The sequence below is a fragment of the Pithys albifrons genome, chromosome 1 (assembly GCF_047495875.1).
Source record: "Pithys albifrons albifrons isolate INPA30051 chromosome 1, PitAlb_v1, whole genome shotgun sequence".
NCBI classification, from domain to species: Eukaryota; Metazoa; Chordata; class Aves; order Passeriformes; family Thamnophilidae; genus Pithys; species Pithys albifrons.
Genome location: NC_092458.1, coordinates 90,657,888 through 90,673,770, shown reverse-complemented (window position 1 = coordinate 90,673,770; position 15,883 = coordinate 90,657,888). Strand labels below are relative to the sequence as shown.

Here is a 15,883-nt window from a genome sequence, read left to right as displayed (position 1 = left end):
GGATGGTTCACAAAGGAAACTGCTGCTTCCCTGAGGGAACTGCACAGAGCTTTACCTCCCAGAAGCACCCTCCAGGCAGTCATCCTTTCTCCACTGCACCTCATGGAGCAGTAACAAAATGCAGCTTCTGTCAGAAAAATAACTGTTACCAAAGGACCCCTTCTCACTGCTGAGACCTGCTGCCTCTGTGTGCACCCACGCACCCAGCTTTGCTCACCCAGATACATTTTAAAGGCTCCTTATTTATTCTGGTACTGCACAACCAACTAAGCTCTTCCTCTTCTGGTTCAAATTTCAACATTAATAAAACACATCCTAAAACAACCTGCTTACAACCAGCGGCACCAGGCAGCCCATATACACAACTGCTGGGTCATGCCCTGGCATGAGGAACCTGGTCCTCCAAAAGAGATGGCTCAGTGCCTTCTTCACCACCATCCCAGCCAGCACACTGACTGTTTCAGACTGAGGTACCCCGGCCACATGTTGTGCCCCTTGGCATGGCAGCACTTCTGTGGGTAGACCAGTGTCATAACCTCAGTGTCACTGACAGATGCTTAAGCCACAGGTCCCTAAATCCTCTTCCAGATAACAACTGGGAAACACCAAGAAAAAGCTGGCAGCACAGTCTGCTAAAACTGGCATTACCAGCACTGGGGTAAGAGCAGGAAAGATGCCTTCTTGTGTCTCAAAGCCCTGTGTGTGTTGGTGGCCCAAAGGCACTTGAGTCTGTTCCAGTGGCTGAGTGACACCATCATGCACCTGTCACTCCACACTGAACCTTGCCCTCTCATTTTGCATCCCAGTGCGGGAAGAGGGAATGAAATTTTTTAAGTAGCAAGGAAACATCTGACAAATGTAGCCATGCAACAGTGATAATGTGGATGTGGGAAACAGTGCATGGGAAGTAAGCATTCTGTCTGACTCCTCAAAATATTCTGTCTTGCAAAAATGCACAGGAAAGATCAATTTCTCCTTGAATTCCAGAGAGTCAGACTGATAATGAGCAAGTTCAGGACCCAGAACTTCTCCCCCATACACACCAGTATTGAACATGTTGTTTAGCAAATACAAGACTAGAGGAGAGACAACCTTGCTAAGTCATGAGTGCCATCCCTTGTACACGTCAACATAGCACGAGAAGAAGACAAAAAAGATGCAAAGCAGAAATCCAGCTCTACCACTCCAGGATGCCCCAAGCTAAGCAGGTGGTGACCCTGTAGGGCCCTGAGAAAGAGGGGAAAGACATCATGTTTCAATGAGGCTTTCCTCTCCTGAGTCACTCAAAAAAGGAAGCCTGCTTTGGATTCAGCCCAGCACTGCATGGTGATAATTTCTAATCCAGTAGCTGAAGGATTACAGAAAGTTTGAGGAGACAGATGGTGTTGCAAAGATGGAGAAATCTTATTGCTTGGCTGCAGCCTGTACTTCCCAAGGTTTACATCCAGGATTTCAGAAAGCTCCACCCTCTGTGTAAGCTGCCACTTACTCAAGGCCAGTCAGTCCCACCATACCAGTGAGATGCTGGCCCAGTGTACAAGCAGCAGAGGCTGTTGGCAGAGGCTTGTGAATGGTCTGCAAAGAACAGGGATCCCTCCTCTGCACAGCCTCAGAGGGCTTTTGGTTTCTGACCAGGCTAGGAATAAAGACATTCTACATCAATCCAGCACTTTGCAGATATAGGAGCACAATTTCTTTAATTTTCACACTTCCTCCCCTCTCTACAAGCAACTGTCTCCCCTCCCAGTTTACCTGCTCGAAAAGGAGGCATTCAAATTTTGTACCAAGTCAGCGTTGGAACCTGGGACAGTGTGATGGTGGCTTCCTCTGCTCCCTGCAGCTTCTTCTGCACTCCTCCAGGGGTACCCAAACCCCTCTCACTCTGCCCCTGCCCAGAGCCCAGATAAGGCACAGCAGTGGCACAGAGAAAGCTCATGTGCCAGGTAACACCAGCCCTGCTCCCAGCAGGGCTGCAAGAGAAGGATGCTTTGATCTTTGGATTTTTGTTTTCATGGGTTTGCAATAGACTGAGGCTTAGGTGAAAATTTATATATGGGTGAGTTTTTTATATCTGCTCTTTAAATTGTTTTTAAGACACCTTAGAAATATTAGGTCCCAGCCTTCTATTTTTTGCCAAAGACATCTCCAGTGAGCTAATGAAATAATCACGTCACAAGGAAGCTTGAGCCAGGAAACTGTAAGAACCATTGAAAATTCACCCTCTGCTCTATGTTAACACTTAATTAAACCAGTTGCCTGGCAAATGCTGAGAGAAAAACTGTTGTCCTGAAAGCCAATTTTCAAATTTTCAAAGCCAATTTTCAAAGATGAAGAAAATTCCACCTTCCCAATCTTCTAGAAACCTTCCATGAAAACCTGGGAGATGGCTTCCTGATATTTCTCATGTGAATAACAAGGTGAGAAGAAAAAATACACCAGGAGATTTTGGACACCCATGGATAATGGCACAGGCATCAGCAGCACTGCAGTAACCTCTACCAACCAGCAATGGATCAGTGAAACATGCAGAAGTCTGACAAAAGAAACATCTCTGCTTCTAACAGCACTATATTTCTCTTTTTATGGGACACCTTTTAAACAAGGCAAAGTGAATAAACCTTAGTCATGACACCTAGTTCTGCTCTTGGCTCTCTTCAACCTGCAAGAACCTGAGCAAAACCTTTCCCTTTCCTACTCTCTAGTCTTGCCTGCTGCCAAAGAAAGATTTGGGGGACATTTTTGGTACCTACAGATGAAAATGTATTTTGACAGGTCCAGAAGGAATAAGGGCCACCCCCTAATTTTGTACTGGCATAGCCAGGACACAAGTCCTTCTTCCTGCCCACTCCATGGTACTACCAGTAACATCCAGGACAAGGGTGACACAGGCTTGTGGTACAACTCCAACATTTGCAAACTGAATATGCCTCCATGCCCTTGATTTAATAAACAAAACACTAAACCCTCATAGTGCTCATTGCCCCTCATTAAAAGAAAACAAAAAATGCAACCCAAACCAAAAAAAACCAAACCCAAACCAAAACCAAACTCCTAAACAAAACAAAAAACAAAACAAAAAACCCCTTAAAGTTCAGTGGACCAAAGTCCAAGTGGTAAATATAAGTGTGGTCTGAGGGCAGACAGCACTTTATACCTCTGTCTTCTGCTTCAGTGGAATGTGCTGAGGGCGTTATTTACAACAGAGGCATTGTTGCACACCAGTTACTCTTTCTTTGGGAGTTGTGGAGGCTGTAGGAATAATGAGATCATTATCCCCATTATTCCCAGCAATGGTGGGAATGAGACCGCCTTTGTCCCCTGCTCCAGACTGCACCAACTGGGATGGTTTTGTTCTACCAGTAGAGCCACCTTTGAGGGGAGTCCCAGCACATTTTGGCTGAGGCAGCACCCGATTGTTCATGTGGGGGCACAAAGACCACAACAAACCCTGCATATCTCCACAGAGCAGAAATCCTTTGCCTGGTAAATTTCAGCCTACAGAGAGCCCAGCATGTCCCTGCTCCCCTCAAAATGCTCGCTGTGCCCTACTTGGGTGAGGATCGTCGGGAAATGCAGACAGCAGATGGGAGGGAATTAAATTGTGATTGAGCAGAGACTCGGGCCCCCCAGAATTGAGACTTATTCCTGGCAACATAGAGCTGAAAAGCACTTAGATATCAGCAGTCCTTGTTAATTCACCAGAGGGTTTTATCCAAGCTTGTTACAAGATTGATGTTCACTGTGGTACAATCATTAATAGTTACCCTCAGCTCTTGGCCTGGATAGGGATGCGAAATCTAGTAGCCAGAAGTTGTTTCTCTTCCTTGCTTGATCATTTTGCTGATCCTTTGGCCTGAGCATAATGATCAGATTAAAAGGCTTTCTTGTTTTTTTTTTCTTTTGGCTTCTTAGTCTCCTTAAACTAGACTCACAGTCCTGTGGGCCACTTGTCATTGCTGCCAGGACCATTAATCAGAGCCAATGAGAACCTGCATGACCTGCTATGGCACAAAAATACCATCACAGAGGAGCAGATTGAACCAGAAGCTTGATAGAGCAGCCATTCTCCCCTGATTGCCCAACACATACAATGACCCCACGCACACTGAGGCAATCTAGAGATCACTGGAAAGCAAGAGGAAGGTAGAGCAGTCACCAAACCTGACAGCAAAAATGCAGCTGAAAGTCCTTAATGTAAAGTTACATGCTGCACGGCTCCGCCTGCGGGTGGACTAGATGTACCCTTCCACCTTAATTCTTTTCACCATCCTGAATTTCAGGGAAGACCCAGGACTGCAGGCTCCATAGACTGCAAAGCCACCATCATTAGGCAACACCTTGATGCAATATTCCTTTTGTTTCAGGTAGCACTGCAAGCACAATGGCTCACTGCTCTCAAATGGCTGAAAAGCTCAGCAGCAGCAGCTGCACCTCAGTCCTAGCAAACCGCTCCACTGCAAGGTTATTTGCAAAGAAAGACAGATCACCATCCTTGTGACAGTCCCTTCCCAGCACCACATCTTGTGGCTTTCACCAAGCCCCAGCTCAGAGTAGCCCCTGTGGGCCTGATGTCTGCCTGGGGACAAGCACAACAGTGCCAGTCATCCCGGGGCCGCACACAGCAGTGGTATTTACAGGGATAGTGCCCGTGACTTGTTGAGGCTATTTCAGCTGGGAAACAGAAAGCCTTTTTTTGTCTCTCCTTGTTTTTAAATGGGCATCAGGCACATGAGAATGATGCTGGATTTGCACACAGCCGGAGCACCCGAGCACCCGTACCCTGTACCACTGGCAGCAGGAAAACCACTCACTGCAGGACCCACTGAGGCAGACACTTAGCTATGGAAACACACACCCCATTTACATGCTCAGCTGTCCATAAAACGGTCACTATGCTCGAGGGCCCCAGCCTGCTCACTGGGGAAAGCTACCAGGCTTCAGGGTTCCACATCTCCCATTTCTTGGGCAGCAGAGGGAGGGAGATGAGGAGGGACTTTTCAGGGCAATGAAAGGGAAGCAGAAGCTAAATGTTTTTGGCAAATAGAGAACAAAAGCGTAAAGAAAAATGGACAAAATGTGTAGATGATTCTATGGAACTGATTTTAAAAGAAAAGGCAGGTCTGCTAGGACTGATTCATTTCCCTCAATACACCCAGGTTTCTCTCTTCCTCTCTTCCAAAATAACTGAGGAAGAAAATAAAATCAGTTCGTTATGATATCCATGTGGTAATTAGTTCATGAAGGGAAGAGACATAGAGGTTATGGATGCCAGGAACAAAACAGGACTTGAAACTCAGAACTTTGTTTCCATTCCAGTTTTCATCTCTCTGTCAGCATCCAATGCCTAGGTAAAGTAACACATCTGCTCCTTGCTGTAAAGCAAGAGCCCACACATCCCTTTTTGGGCCTGCCTTGCATCTCTTTCAAAGTAGGTGAGAGTCATCAGCCTTTCAGCTTCATTCCAGCAGGAAAATTCAGCCCTCATGCCAGGAGAGGGTTGGCTGGGACATCTCTTCCCCACAGAACCCCTTAGCTGCCCCAACCCACAGCTGTTCTAGCCATGTCAAGCTGGGCTGCTGACCTTTTCCTGGCAGAAGCCTCAAGACATGTTTTATGAGGGGATTGCTGTTTTCTTGTTGGTTACACATTTAAGAACATTATATTTGGAGCACGGATAGAAAGGATCTATTTAACCAGATCTTTTATTTCCTCTCTCACCCACGCATACACACTTGCCACTCCCCCGCAGCCAGCTGTCTGTGCACACACACACACACACCCACACACACACACACACACACACCCCACACACATGCCTTTTGGCTGCCTCCCATCACACTGAGTTTAATTAAACACCCTGGAGCCTTGTTTCTAAATGCAGATTATTGATAGATTTTTTTTAATACCGGGATTGCTGCAATTCTGAGCTAAATGAACAACAAAATACAAAGGGGAGAGAGGAGCACAGAAGCCCTCAGATCTGAGCAGCATGAGGACACAGCCTGCACTTGGAGTAGGATGCATGAAAACCTAGTGGTGGTCCCCAAGCAAGCCTGATGCCCACCACAGATTCTGAGCATCCTGCCAGTCTCCTTAGATAAATTCCACTCCAGTCACTGGAAAGAAAGGGCTGGAAACAAGATGCAACTGCTGTCAGTTTGGCAATAAGCATTTTGATACAGAAGGGGCCCACAAAGAGTGACGTAGCCCTCCTCTCCATGTCCTGTGCCCCTGACCCAAAGTAGAAGACTCAAAGCTTAACTGCAGTGCCCAGGGACAAGAAGGCAGATGAAGCACTACACTAACACTCATCAAGGCTCTGCTGTGTGCCTTCAACTTCACAACGAATTTATTGGGCAAAAGTGCCCAGTAATTTGAAAAAGTGAAATATGACCCAAAGTACAGAGAAGAGAAAAAACCCAACCAGATTACAGGAGATCTGCCATGCTGATCAGAGGGAGAAATGCCCTCCTGACCCTACAAATTACCAACAGACAGTTTGAAACATGAGATTAAAGCATGAGCAAGAAAGGCTAAGCTTATGGGTTTTGTCCAGGTAAACTGAGAAAGTCTAAAAGAAAATCCTTCCAGGGATGCCAGCACTCAGGCTGGAAAGATTCTTTCAACTCCAGTTGGTGCAAGTTTTCCTGTCCAACTGAGGCTCTGGTTTCCGAGACACCTAGTGGAAATGGCACAGTGAGATGAACTGAGTGTATTTTTTACTCCAAAAACCTGAGTTTTGTGCTGGCTGCTCACCTTCATGCTGGATCCAAATCCAAAGCCATTGCAGTTGCCAACACTGACACAAGAAAAAGGTTTTACTTTGTGAGAAGGCAAGAAAAATAAAACACAATAAATCACATGCTACTGCTGACTATCTCTAGGAGAGCTCATATCTCACAGAGGAACAAGGATACTGGAGTAGGGGTGAAAGGGAGAAAATCCAGCCTAATTTTGCAGCACTGGATATTTGTGTAGCAGTGAAAGCACTTTATTCCCAATGCAGCAGCTGATGCTGCTACACAGGCCAGAAGAGCAGGTGAGGAAGAAGCTGCAGGTTGGAGCGATCAAGCCAACATGCAATGAATGCTGATAGGTTGACTGCTGAAAAGAAAGGGAGATTGCTGGGAACCTGCCCCACTCTGCCCATCCTGTGACTCCACATGCTCCCGCAGCTTGTAGCACACTTGACCTACCTCCTGGGTTTCTTGCCGGGCTTAACTCAGCCTCTGCAATGGCCCATGATGAAAAGCACTGTCTAAAGCAGTGCAAAGCACTGCACGCACTGGTTTGTAACAACATTTGCCAACTGTTTTGTTGCATCACAAGGCAGACGAAGGCTCACCATACATAGCATTGGAAGTCAGGCTCAGCCCAGTCCAGCATCCATGACAACTAAAGTCCCATGCCTGAGTTGACATTGAGTTCAGTGATGCACCACAAACTCCAGTTTACGCTCTTGTTAGGAAAATGCAAAATTCTCTCAAAGTAGACTGCATCTCATCCTCACACAGTCTTCTAATTCCTCCAGCTCCTCCAGAGAATATACCTCTGACATTCCAAGTTTTATGCCTTGAAATAAGTGGGATGGCTTTGTTGAGCACAGGCCAAGCCAGAAGCAGCACTGACCCATGGTATGGGCTGAGCGGCACCTGCGTGTCCTGTTCTGGGACCAGAGGAAGCATATCAACTTACCCCTCAAGGGAGAGCAGAGGATCTCTCACTGCCATTGCAGGGCTGCCCAGGGGATTAGCCCACAGTTGTTCATTTTTGATGAGAGAGAAGGCAGGCATGTGAGCCCAGCTCAGCATGCACGATACCATCTGTCAATCAAAGGGCTTGAAAGCTGGAGAAATCAAGGCCAGAAAGTGCCTCAGCTGAGCTGAGCTATAACTGGTAACTACAAAACTCAGCAACATTCCTGCTCTGTAGCCCTGTACAAGCTCAGAGACATTAGGCTTTACACATCCACCCCCATCTCAAATACTCAAGGAATCCCCAAGTAGCAGGACTGAAGCCTAGATTCCTGGCCCTGCTGGCCTGGGGTTTCCTATGCCTAAGAAGCTACCTAAACTCATGTTATAGACCTCCTCTCCCTCAGTAGGGCTTCCTTTCTTAATCTGGCTGTATGTTTTGATGACTTCTGCCAAATGCAGCATTCTCGAGACTCCTGTCAATGAGGGCTGAAGTGGCCAAGGAGATACAAAGCTCCACGGGTGAAGTAGACAGTGCAACTTCACAATTCTTTCCTCAGAGTAAAACTGGGCTAAAAATGGATTCTGTGAGTTCACTGCTTAGTTACTGTACCAATAAAAACCCTAGAACCTTAAATCCTGTCTGTAAAGAAAAGTTTGGGCTAAACAGCTTTTCTCATTTTTGGCTTCACTTAAGCAATAGATTTTTCATGACTTTGAAATAGTTACACATTTGAAGTGAGCTGTATAAAATAATATTAATTTTTTTCTTTACCTGACTTAATTCCTGAACCCTTCCTGCCCATTCCAGGATACACACGACCATTAGGAGGTGGGAGTGCATGCAAGAAGTGCTGCAGTGGCAATCCAAAGTACTACGCCCCACCAAAACCCTAGGTACAAGCCAAGGTTTAGGCTGGTGCCTGGGCCATAATCAGGAGGTCTTACTCCACAGGGATAGAGAACAACTTCACATCATGGCACGGGGACACCGCGCTATGGGGTGTCAGTGAGAAGAAAGAAACAACCTCCTGGGAGGGAGCAGGAGTTTCAGCCCAAACTCTCACACTGCCCTTCTCCCCTCTGGAGGTCAGGTATTAAAAGCACAGGCACCACAAACCAGTCGCTGTGTAGACACAGGGGCTGGAGGTGAAGGCAAAGAGCAGAAACTATTTCAGGTTACATGAACCCATCTCCACCTAATAGGATTACCAGACACAATCCAATTGGCCAAGGTGGGTCACAGCGCTGAAAATAGTTTTGTACTCCTGCCCTCTTAGCTGGTAAATAGCCTTCAGCCCCTAAAAGTGCTGAGTTGTGCTATGCATTGGTAGAAACAGCTTGCACAAAAGTGAGACGGCTTGAGGACAAGGAAGGGGAAACCTGGGCACTGGGTGAAATGCTGCTGCGTCATATTCAAGTCAAAAGGACAGAAAGAAGCCATAAACAACTAAAAAATAAACCCCCCAAAAACCCACAAACCAACAGATGACTTTGAAGTTGCAAACCACTCTATTTTATTTATGCTTTCTATTTAGTCGCACCTCATGCACAAATCCTGAATGGTTAATGCAGGACTAGGAACATAGGAAGCAGCACAGATCAGAATCTATTGCCACATAGAGCCTGACCCTCTTAATACAATGACCTTCACAGATAGATTGAGACTCATCTTAAAGCCTGGCTGGGAGTTTTGCTCCTGTTGCTCTGCTTGGAAGCTGCTTCCCAAACTTCCTTGACGAAACAGATTGAAATTGTCTTTTAATTCCTAGACTAGATTACCACAACTGATTTATAGCAGCCTTCTTCCCTTAGCCCTGAAAAAGTCTTCCCCCTTCACACTGTTTACCTGCTGACATGTTTACAGGGCATTCTCATACTCCCCCTACCATTTTCCTCAGGCTAAATCTTCCAAGCTCTTCTAATCTCCCCTTGCAAGACAAGCTTTCCATTGCCTCATCATCCTGACAGGCACTTGCTTCACAAGTGCAGCTTCTGCTTAGCAAGATGAGCTAAGAGCAACTCCCTCTGCTCAAAGGAGAAGCCAAGGTTTTGGAGAGGTTGCTTCTTTGATGTTGTTGGTTGGTTTTTTGTTGGTTGGTTTGTTGTTGTAAACAAATTTTCTCCCTTTGTTTTGGTGACTAGATTTTCCCATGTCAATATTTTGCTCTTCTCTGATCCCAGTGGAGTTCTTTGAGCCCTTTAAAAGCTCCCTGCACTCAGCTATCAGGACAGCCCCATGTACAGCCCATCAGTTGACTGTCCCCACACTGTGGGCATTGCAATGATAGGAAGGAGGGGTCGAGGCTGGAAAAACCTAATTTCTGCTCTCTGGCACAGGCAATCCAAACAGAGATGTCACTCCAACTGTCAGCACAAGGCAGAAGAAAAGCACACTCACAACAATACTGGAGAGAAGCCTTTATCCCACCAAATGCACCAGGATGGAGAAGAGAGTGGGGCTCAGCAGGGCTGTTTTCTTCCTCCTGTCCCTGCTCTGCCTAGCACTTACAGGATGCTCATGGCACACACTCACTCTTTCCTGCTCCGTTTCCATTAGCATGGGATGATGCAACCAGACTTTTACTGCAATTTGCTGAGGAACACTGCTGTCCAAACTGATGAAACAGCAATTCAGCAGAGGACACAGGAGGCACTTTAGAGAAGTGGCAGGGACACCAGACAAGCTTTCACCACATTTATCAAAGTGCCTGTAGTTCCATTTCAAGGCGGTAGCGACACTTATAAATAATGAGAAAAGCTACTCTGCATCTAGAACATTTTAATAAATAAAAATGCAAAAAAGAAGCCTAAACAGCACAGTTAGTTCTGCTTCTGTGACCTTTTAGGTCTTCCAGCAATATATGTCAACGATTTTCTTCCTTGCAGTCCCTGACATCATGACTCTCCCTGGGTCATGCACTTTTAGCACAGACAAGATCTTTCATATGCAGAAGCCACACTACTCCACTGGTACTGACAAATGCAGAGCTCTGTGTTTGTGCACACGTGTATATGATTTCACTCATCAGCTGCTTGCTCAGGCTTCAGGAACAGACTAAACCAGTCCAGGCCCTTTCATACACACTAAGTATTCATACTCTCTGCCTTCCAGTCGCTACTGGTTTTGAGGATGGCATTTTTGGTATATTTGTTTCCTATTGTGTCATCAAATTTTAACTTGCTGTGAAGAATGACAAAGGAAGGAGCAGGAAACTAATTCCTGAGACACAGCTCAGCCAGTGTTCCCTTTTTTTGCCCTGCAGCACCCTCACTGCCCTGCTCACAAGGCAATTTAAAGGACAAGTGACACAATATTTAGCAGTCTTCCAACATGGGTCAGAGGCCAATGTGGAGCCCAATCACAGAATCAAAGCAGTCTTTCCAATACCATATTTCTTTACACACTGTTAAAACACAGCCTGACCTAGTAGGACACCAAGACCACAACACAAGTATACACAGCAGCACAAGCACATACACACTGCCCAAACCACATCCCACTCTGCAAGGATTCTTTGCCAGGGCACTCACATCTCTGGAGGTCCTGTGCAGTTCTGGTAGTGTACCATGTGATCAGGCTCAATCAAGGTGCACCACTATGAATGTTGTGCTTTATTCAGCCTTTGAAAGTCTCAGGGAGTAAAGTCAGGATGGCTCAGTCTCAGCTGCACACCCAGCAGTGCCTGCCCTTTCGTGCCCAGTGTGAGTGACGTCCACCGTATGGCACAGTAAGTATGCCCTCTCTGCTAATGTGATTCACAGCCTAATTAAACCCCTTTGGAAAGAAGACATTTTCTCTGTGACTTGCTGTGAGTTATCTGCACAGAGTTGCTGAGATGTGTGCTCTGCCACAGCATCCTCTTTGCAAAAGATACAGGTGGGGAAGGAAAGAGCTTCTACTGGAATAATTGACTTCGCTGATGAATACTTGGAAGTGCCAATCCACCAGAGCTTCCCATTCCCCGCTCCAAAATGGCAGGCAGAGTGAGTTGGGAACCACCCTGCTGCATCTGCTGCCAGCATCTTGGGTTTGCTGGAGTAATACACTTACTGTGCCAGTGGGAACTCACCTCTCCTTCTCAGGCTGTTGAGACAAACATACCTGGATCTAAACAAGAGGCACACTGTTGCTGAAATCATGAAACCCTAACAAGCATAAGCTGTTTGTTTTCCCCTTACCACCTACTCACAATGGCAGTCACTGCATGGGGAAACTGAAAGAGGGCTGAGAAACAGTTCCAAGGGCCCCATTTCTTTATGGAACCAAAGGGGACCAAAAAACCCCAAAACACCAAACCCCAAAGAATGGTGCAAATCAGCTACAAAGGTCAGGAAAATAATAGTTGAAAAAAATTTTGTTGTTTTTTTTTAAGAAAATAAATTAACATTGAGTCAAAGTGCTCAAAGTATCACTATGCATCTGAAGAGTCTGCTCTTGGTAGGCGTTTCCTTTCTTAGTAAATGTGTCCTGCTGAATTACACAGAGTTGATAGTGAAGTGCTGCTCACTTCCCAGCAGAGGAAGTACAAATTCAAAGTTCTAAGAATTCAGAATGCAGTTGCCAGAGGAAACACTAAGCTGTTTCCAGGAACATATTTATAGCTGGATTTAGAGAGGTTGATATAGCATTTAGAGAAACTGTTGGGTTTGGGGGTTTTTGTGGGGTACCTTCTGCATTTTCTTTTACTTAATTGAGAGTCACCCAGGTGATAACCATGTGTAGATTGATTCATAAAACTAAAATGCAATAAGCTGAACGGAACCATCATCACAGTCTCATAACTAAACACTCCTAATCTGGAAATGAAATGCTGAATACTCTCACAGTAACATCTCAGAATTTTACATACTTAATATCCAGAAAAAGAATCTTAAAAAAAAAAACAACAAAAAACAAACCACACCAAAAATAATACAGTCTTCTTTAAGTGCAGAAAAGACAAGTTATTGTTTCCCAATGTCACAATTTAGAAACCTCTTCATCTGAGACATTAATGTTACAGTAATACAAGCATCTATATTTTTCCCTCCTCGAGTCCACAGCAGTCTCCACTATTAAAAAAATAAAGGTTTGGCTCAGTTATATATCATCACTTACAGATAACCCAAACTTCTCTCTCTGAAGAAGTTCCACAAGCTGCACTAGCATAAACTCTGTAAGAGGGGGTGCAGAATTCAGAAACTCTCTAGTAAGAAGGTCCTCTCCTGTAGAATTTATACATCCTAGAAATACAAATATTTCAACAATTTGTTGGCTGTGTTAAAACTTGCCTGAAGTTTTCATACTGAAAATTGTCAAAGGAACTTAAGAATTCCAGTAGGACTCAAACCTATTATCCTCTTGGCCCCTTACACTTCATCAGTTGGTAACAGTACTATAAGGCCTAATTCTGTGGAGCTCTGAGCATCCATAGTGCTCCCTAGGGAAGTTCACAGAGGTTGTCAGCTATCCTGGCTCCACTGGAGTGCTAACCATATCAGCACACCAGCCTCTATAGCTCAAACAGCACAAAATGCTTGGGGGCTTCAAAGTATGCTGCCACTAACACTAATTTGGAAAACTTTTTTAATCAGAGTTTGCTCTATACCTTTTTTCTTCCTCATGGCAAAGAGCAAGAAGGGCTCTTCTAAGAAAGCAAATGTGACTGAGTTTCTACACACTTCAATTTTCATTCCTTTATGTTACAAATAATTTCTCCGCAAAGTTCAAAATGAAGGCACCATCCTTCACACCTCCACAGCAGCTTCTTCTCAGAGCATAGTGATATCACTCCATCATAAAGACACACAGTGACAAGCCAACAACTGGAAATCCCCTCCTCTAAACTGAGGCCAAACTGGGAGGGAGACTCCATCCAAAAAAGAAAGCTCTTCTTACTAGTCATAGATGCATGAGAGCTGAGAGTGCAATTAGATTCCCAGTGCTGAAATGGGCAGCCAGGAGGCCACTTGCAGGAGGAGGAATCATCCCGTGGTTATTCCACCAAGCTGGGAAAGTGTTGGTACCTCTACCAGGTACTGGCACAATTTGCTCAAAGTCTCCAATTACTGCTTATGTCCATGTGCCAAGAATATTTCAGTACCTAATTCCCAACCAAGTCAGCAGCTAGAAGCCTCCACAACTCTGAAGACTTGTCTCTTATTCTCCCTTCTTTGTCTTTACCCATGGGCACAGGCAGGAAGCCACAACAGCCTGTCCTTCACACAGAGCTGCCTCTGTGGCAAGAGCATTGGGGTAACCAAAGGACATAACTCAGGGCACCTACCCCCCAGGGAAGAAGGAATGCTGGATTTCCAGAGCTTCTGTTGATCTGCTCCAACACCCATCACCAACGTGAATGAGCCCCACTCTACTTGCAGGATTCAGTGCCACACTCCCACCACCAGTCCTATCCTGCTGTCAGAGCTGGGATGGAAGTGGAGAGGGTAAAGGCAAGACTCCCAGAGCCCCGTACATGCTCTGTAATTTGGGTGCCACAGAGGGATGTAGCTCATTTGAACTGATGTATTCATCAAAAACCAGAAATCAGGACTGTGAGAGCGCAGCATCCAAGTGACAAATGAACAGCACTCAGTGGAAAAATCAAGAAAGATAAAAAGAGGTGCAGCTAAATGAAAATTTTATGAAGTTACCAGAAGAAATCATTACCTTTTCTTATGAGAAATTTACCCATATGAACAGAAGAGAAAGGTTTCTCCTTGTCTGCTGGGAACTACTGATTTAACACATTGTAACCGGTTTTAGTGGGCTTTGTTTTCTGCCAGCCCTGGCAGAGGTCTGCCTGGCCTCAGCACTGTCCCCAGGCTCCAGCTGGCTCTCCCTACAGCATCAGAGAGGGAAGCCTGCTCTGCTGCTGCCCCTTCTATGCTTACTCCACTGAATTTAAATGTCATCACTGTGACACTGTTTCGGGAAAAACACAAACAAACCTGGAGTCCTGTACCTATGCCTACGCAGAAAAAAAAAAGGAAACTGGTTCAAAAAAGCAGCACCCATAGTCAGCCTGGCACATCACAATGTTGGGAGCTACTTTGTGACTTGCCATTTGGGGTTTCTCATGCCACCTAGAGCTGCTGGATGCTGAAAGCAGTAGAAGTAGTTAAGTTATTTCACACTTCACTGGAAAGAGAAGCTTCCCTGTGGTGGAGACCAGTCTGTCACGACACCTGCATCAGCATCATCTGGAGGGAAAACTCAAAAAAAATTAGCAGAGAGGGCTGTCAGCCCTCATCCACATCTGACTATAGTAATGAGACTCCAGTGCTTTAAACCCAACCAGTTCACTTCAGGGTCAGCCACAACATGCTCTGAGTGGTGGGATGGGGCAGGAGGTTAGATGTTGCTCCTCTGTCCTGCCCTTAATCTAAAACCTTGAAGGTGGGGACGTGTTCTTCTTTGTCTGGAAGCAAATGCCAATGCAGAAAGCTACTTGCATGCCAGAATGTTTTTAAGAAGGATACTTCAGGGATGAAGCACAGGTCACTTTGATCCGAGGAACCAGCATGAACTAATGAGAGGGTAACCCTGACCACAACACGTGCTCACCCCCATGCAAGCACCCTCTCATCATTCAACCTTTGGCAAAGGACCCTGTCTCATCCCCCATTCCCCGCTACCACTCCAGTTTGACTTATCCCTCCCTATTTTATTATCCTGGTACCGCACGAAAACCAGCTGTGACTCAAACAAGCTCTGATAGACCATAAAGCCCAAAGCGAGAACAGGCTGGGGCTGCTTAAAATGAGTGGCATGTTGCCCAGGGCCGGGAGCCTGTCCCCCACCAGCCCCGGCGCCCCGGGCTTCAGTGGAGGGGCTGAAAAGCCGCATTGAGGACAGCAGGGACGTCAGGGCTGGCTGAACATCCCATCCCTGAACAGTGAGCTCCTTGTTCACTGCCTGGGCTATGGGGAAGCCTCAGCAGAAAGCCTGCTATTCAAATGGAAATCAGGGCCTTGCACCCAGCCAGGAGGAGAAGGAGGAGGAGGATTGCTGTCTGCTTACAAACAAGAAGATTGCTAGGAGACTTTGGATAGGGAAAGGGATACATGGGGAAGGGGATGAAGAAAGGGGAGATGCTCTCCAGCACACACACGGCACAAGTGGATGCTGGAAAGGGAAGAACAAAACCTTTTGGTGGGGAATAAAGGGAAACCAGCCTCCACAGTGAAGGCAAGTGAGGCACCTG

The 15,883-nt window shown here is 46.0% G+C and overlaps 1 protein-coding gene across 2 annotated transcripts in view; it reads right to left on the bottom strand.

The window, feature by feature from the left end:
• Positions 1-15,883, bottom strand: part of IGSF11 (immunoglobulin superfamily member 11) — a 103,919-nt gene that overhangs the window by 64,446 nt on the left and 23,590 nt on the right. The gene's annotated exons all lie outside the window — the stretch shown is intronic.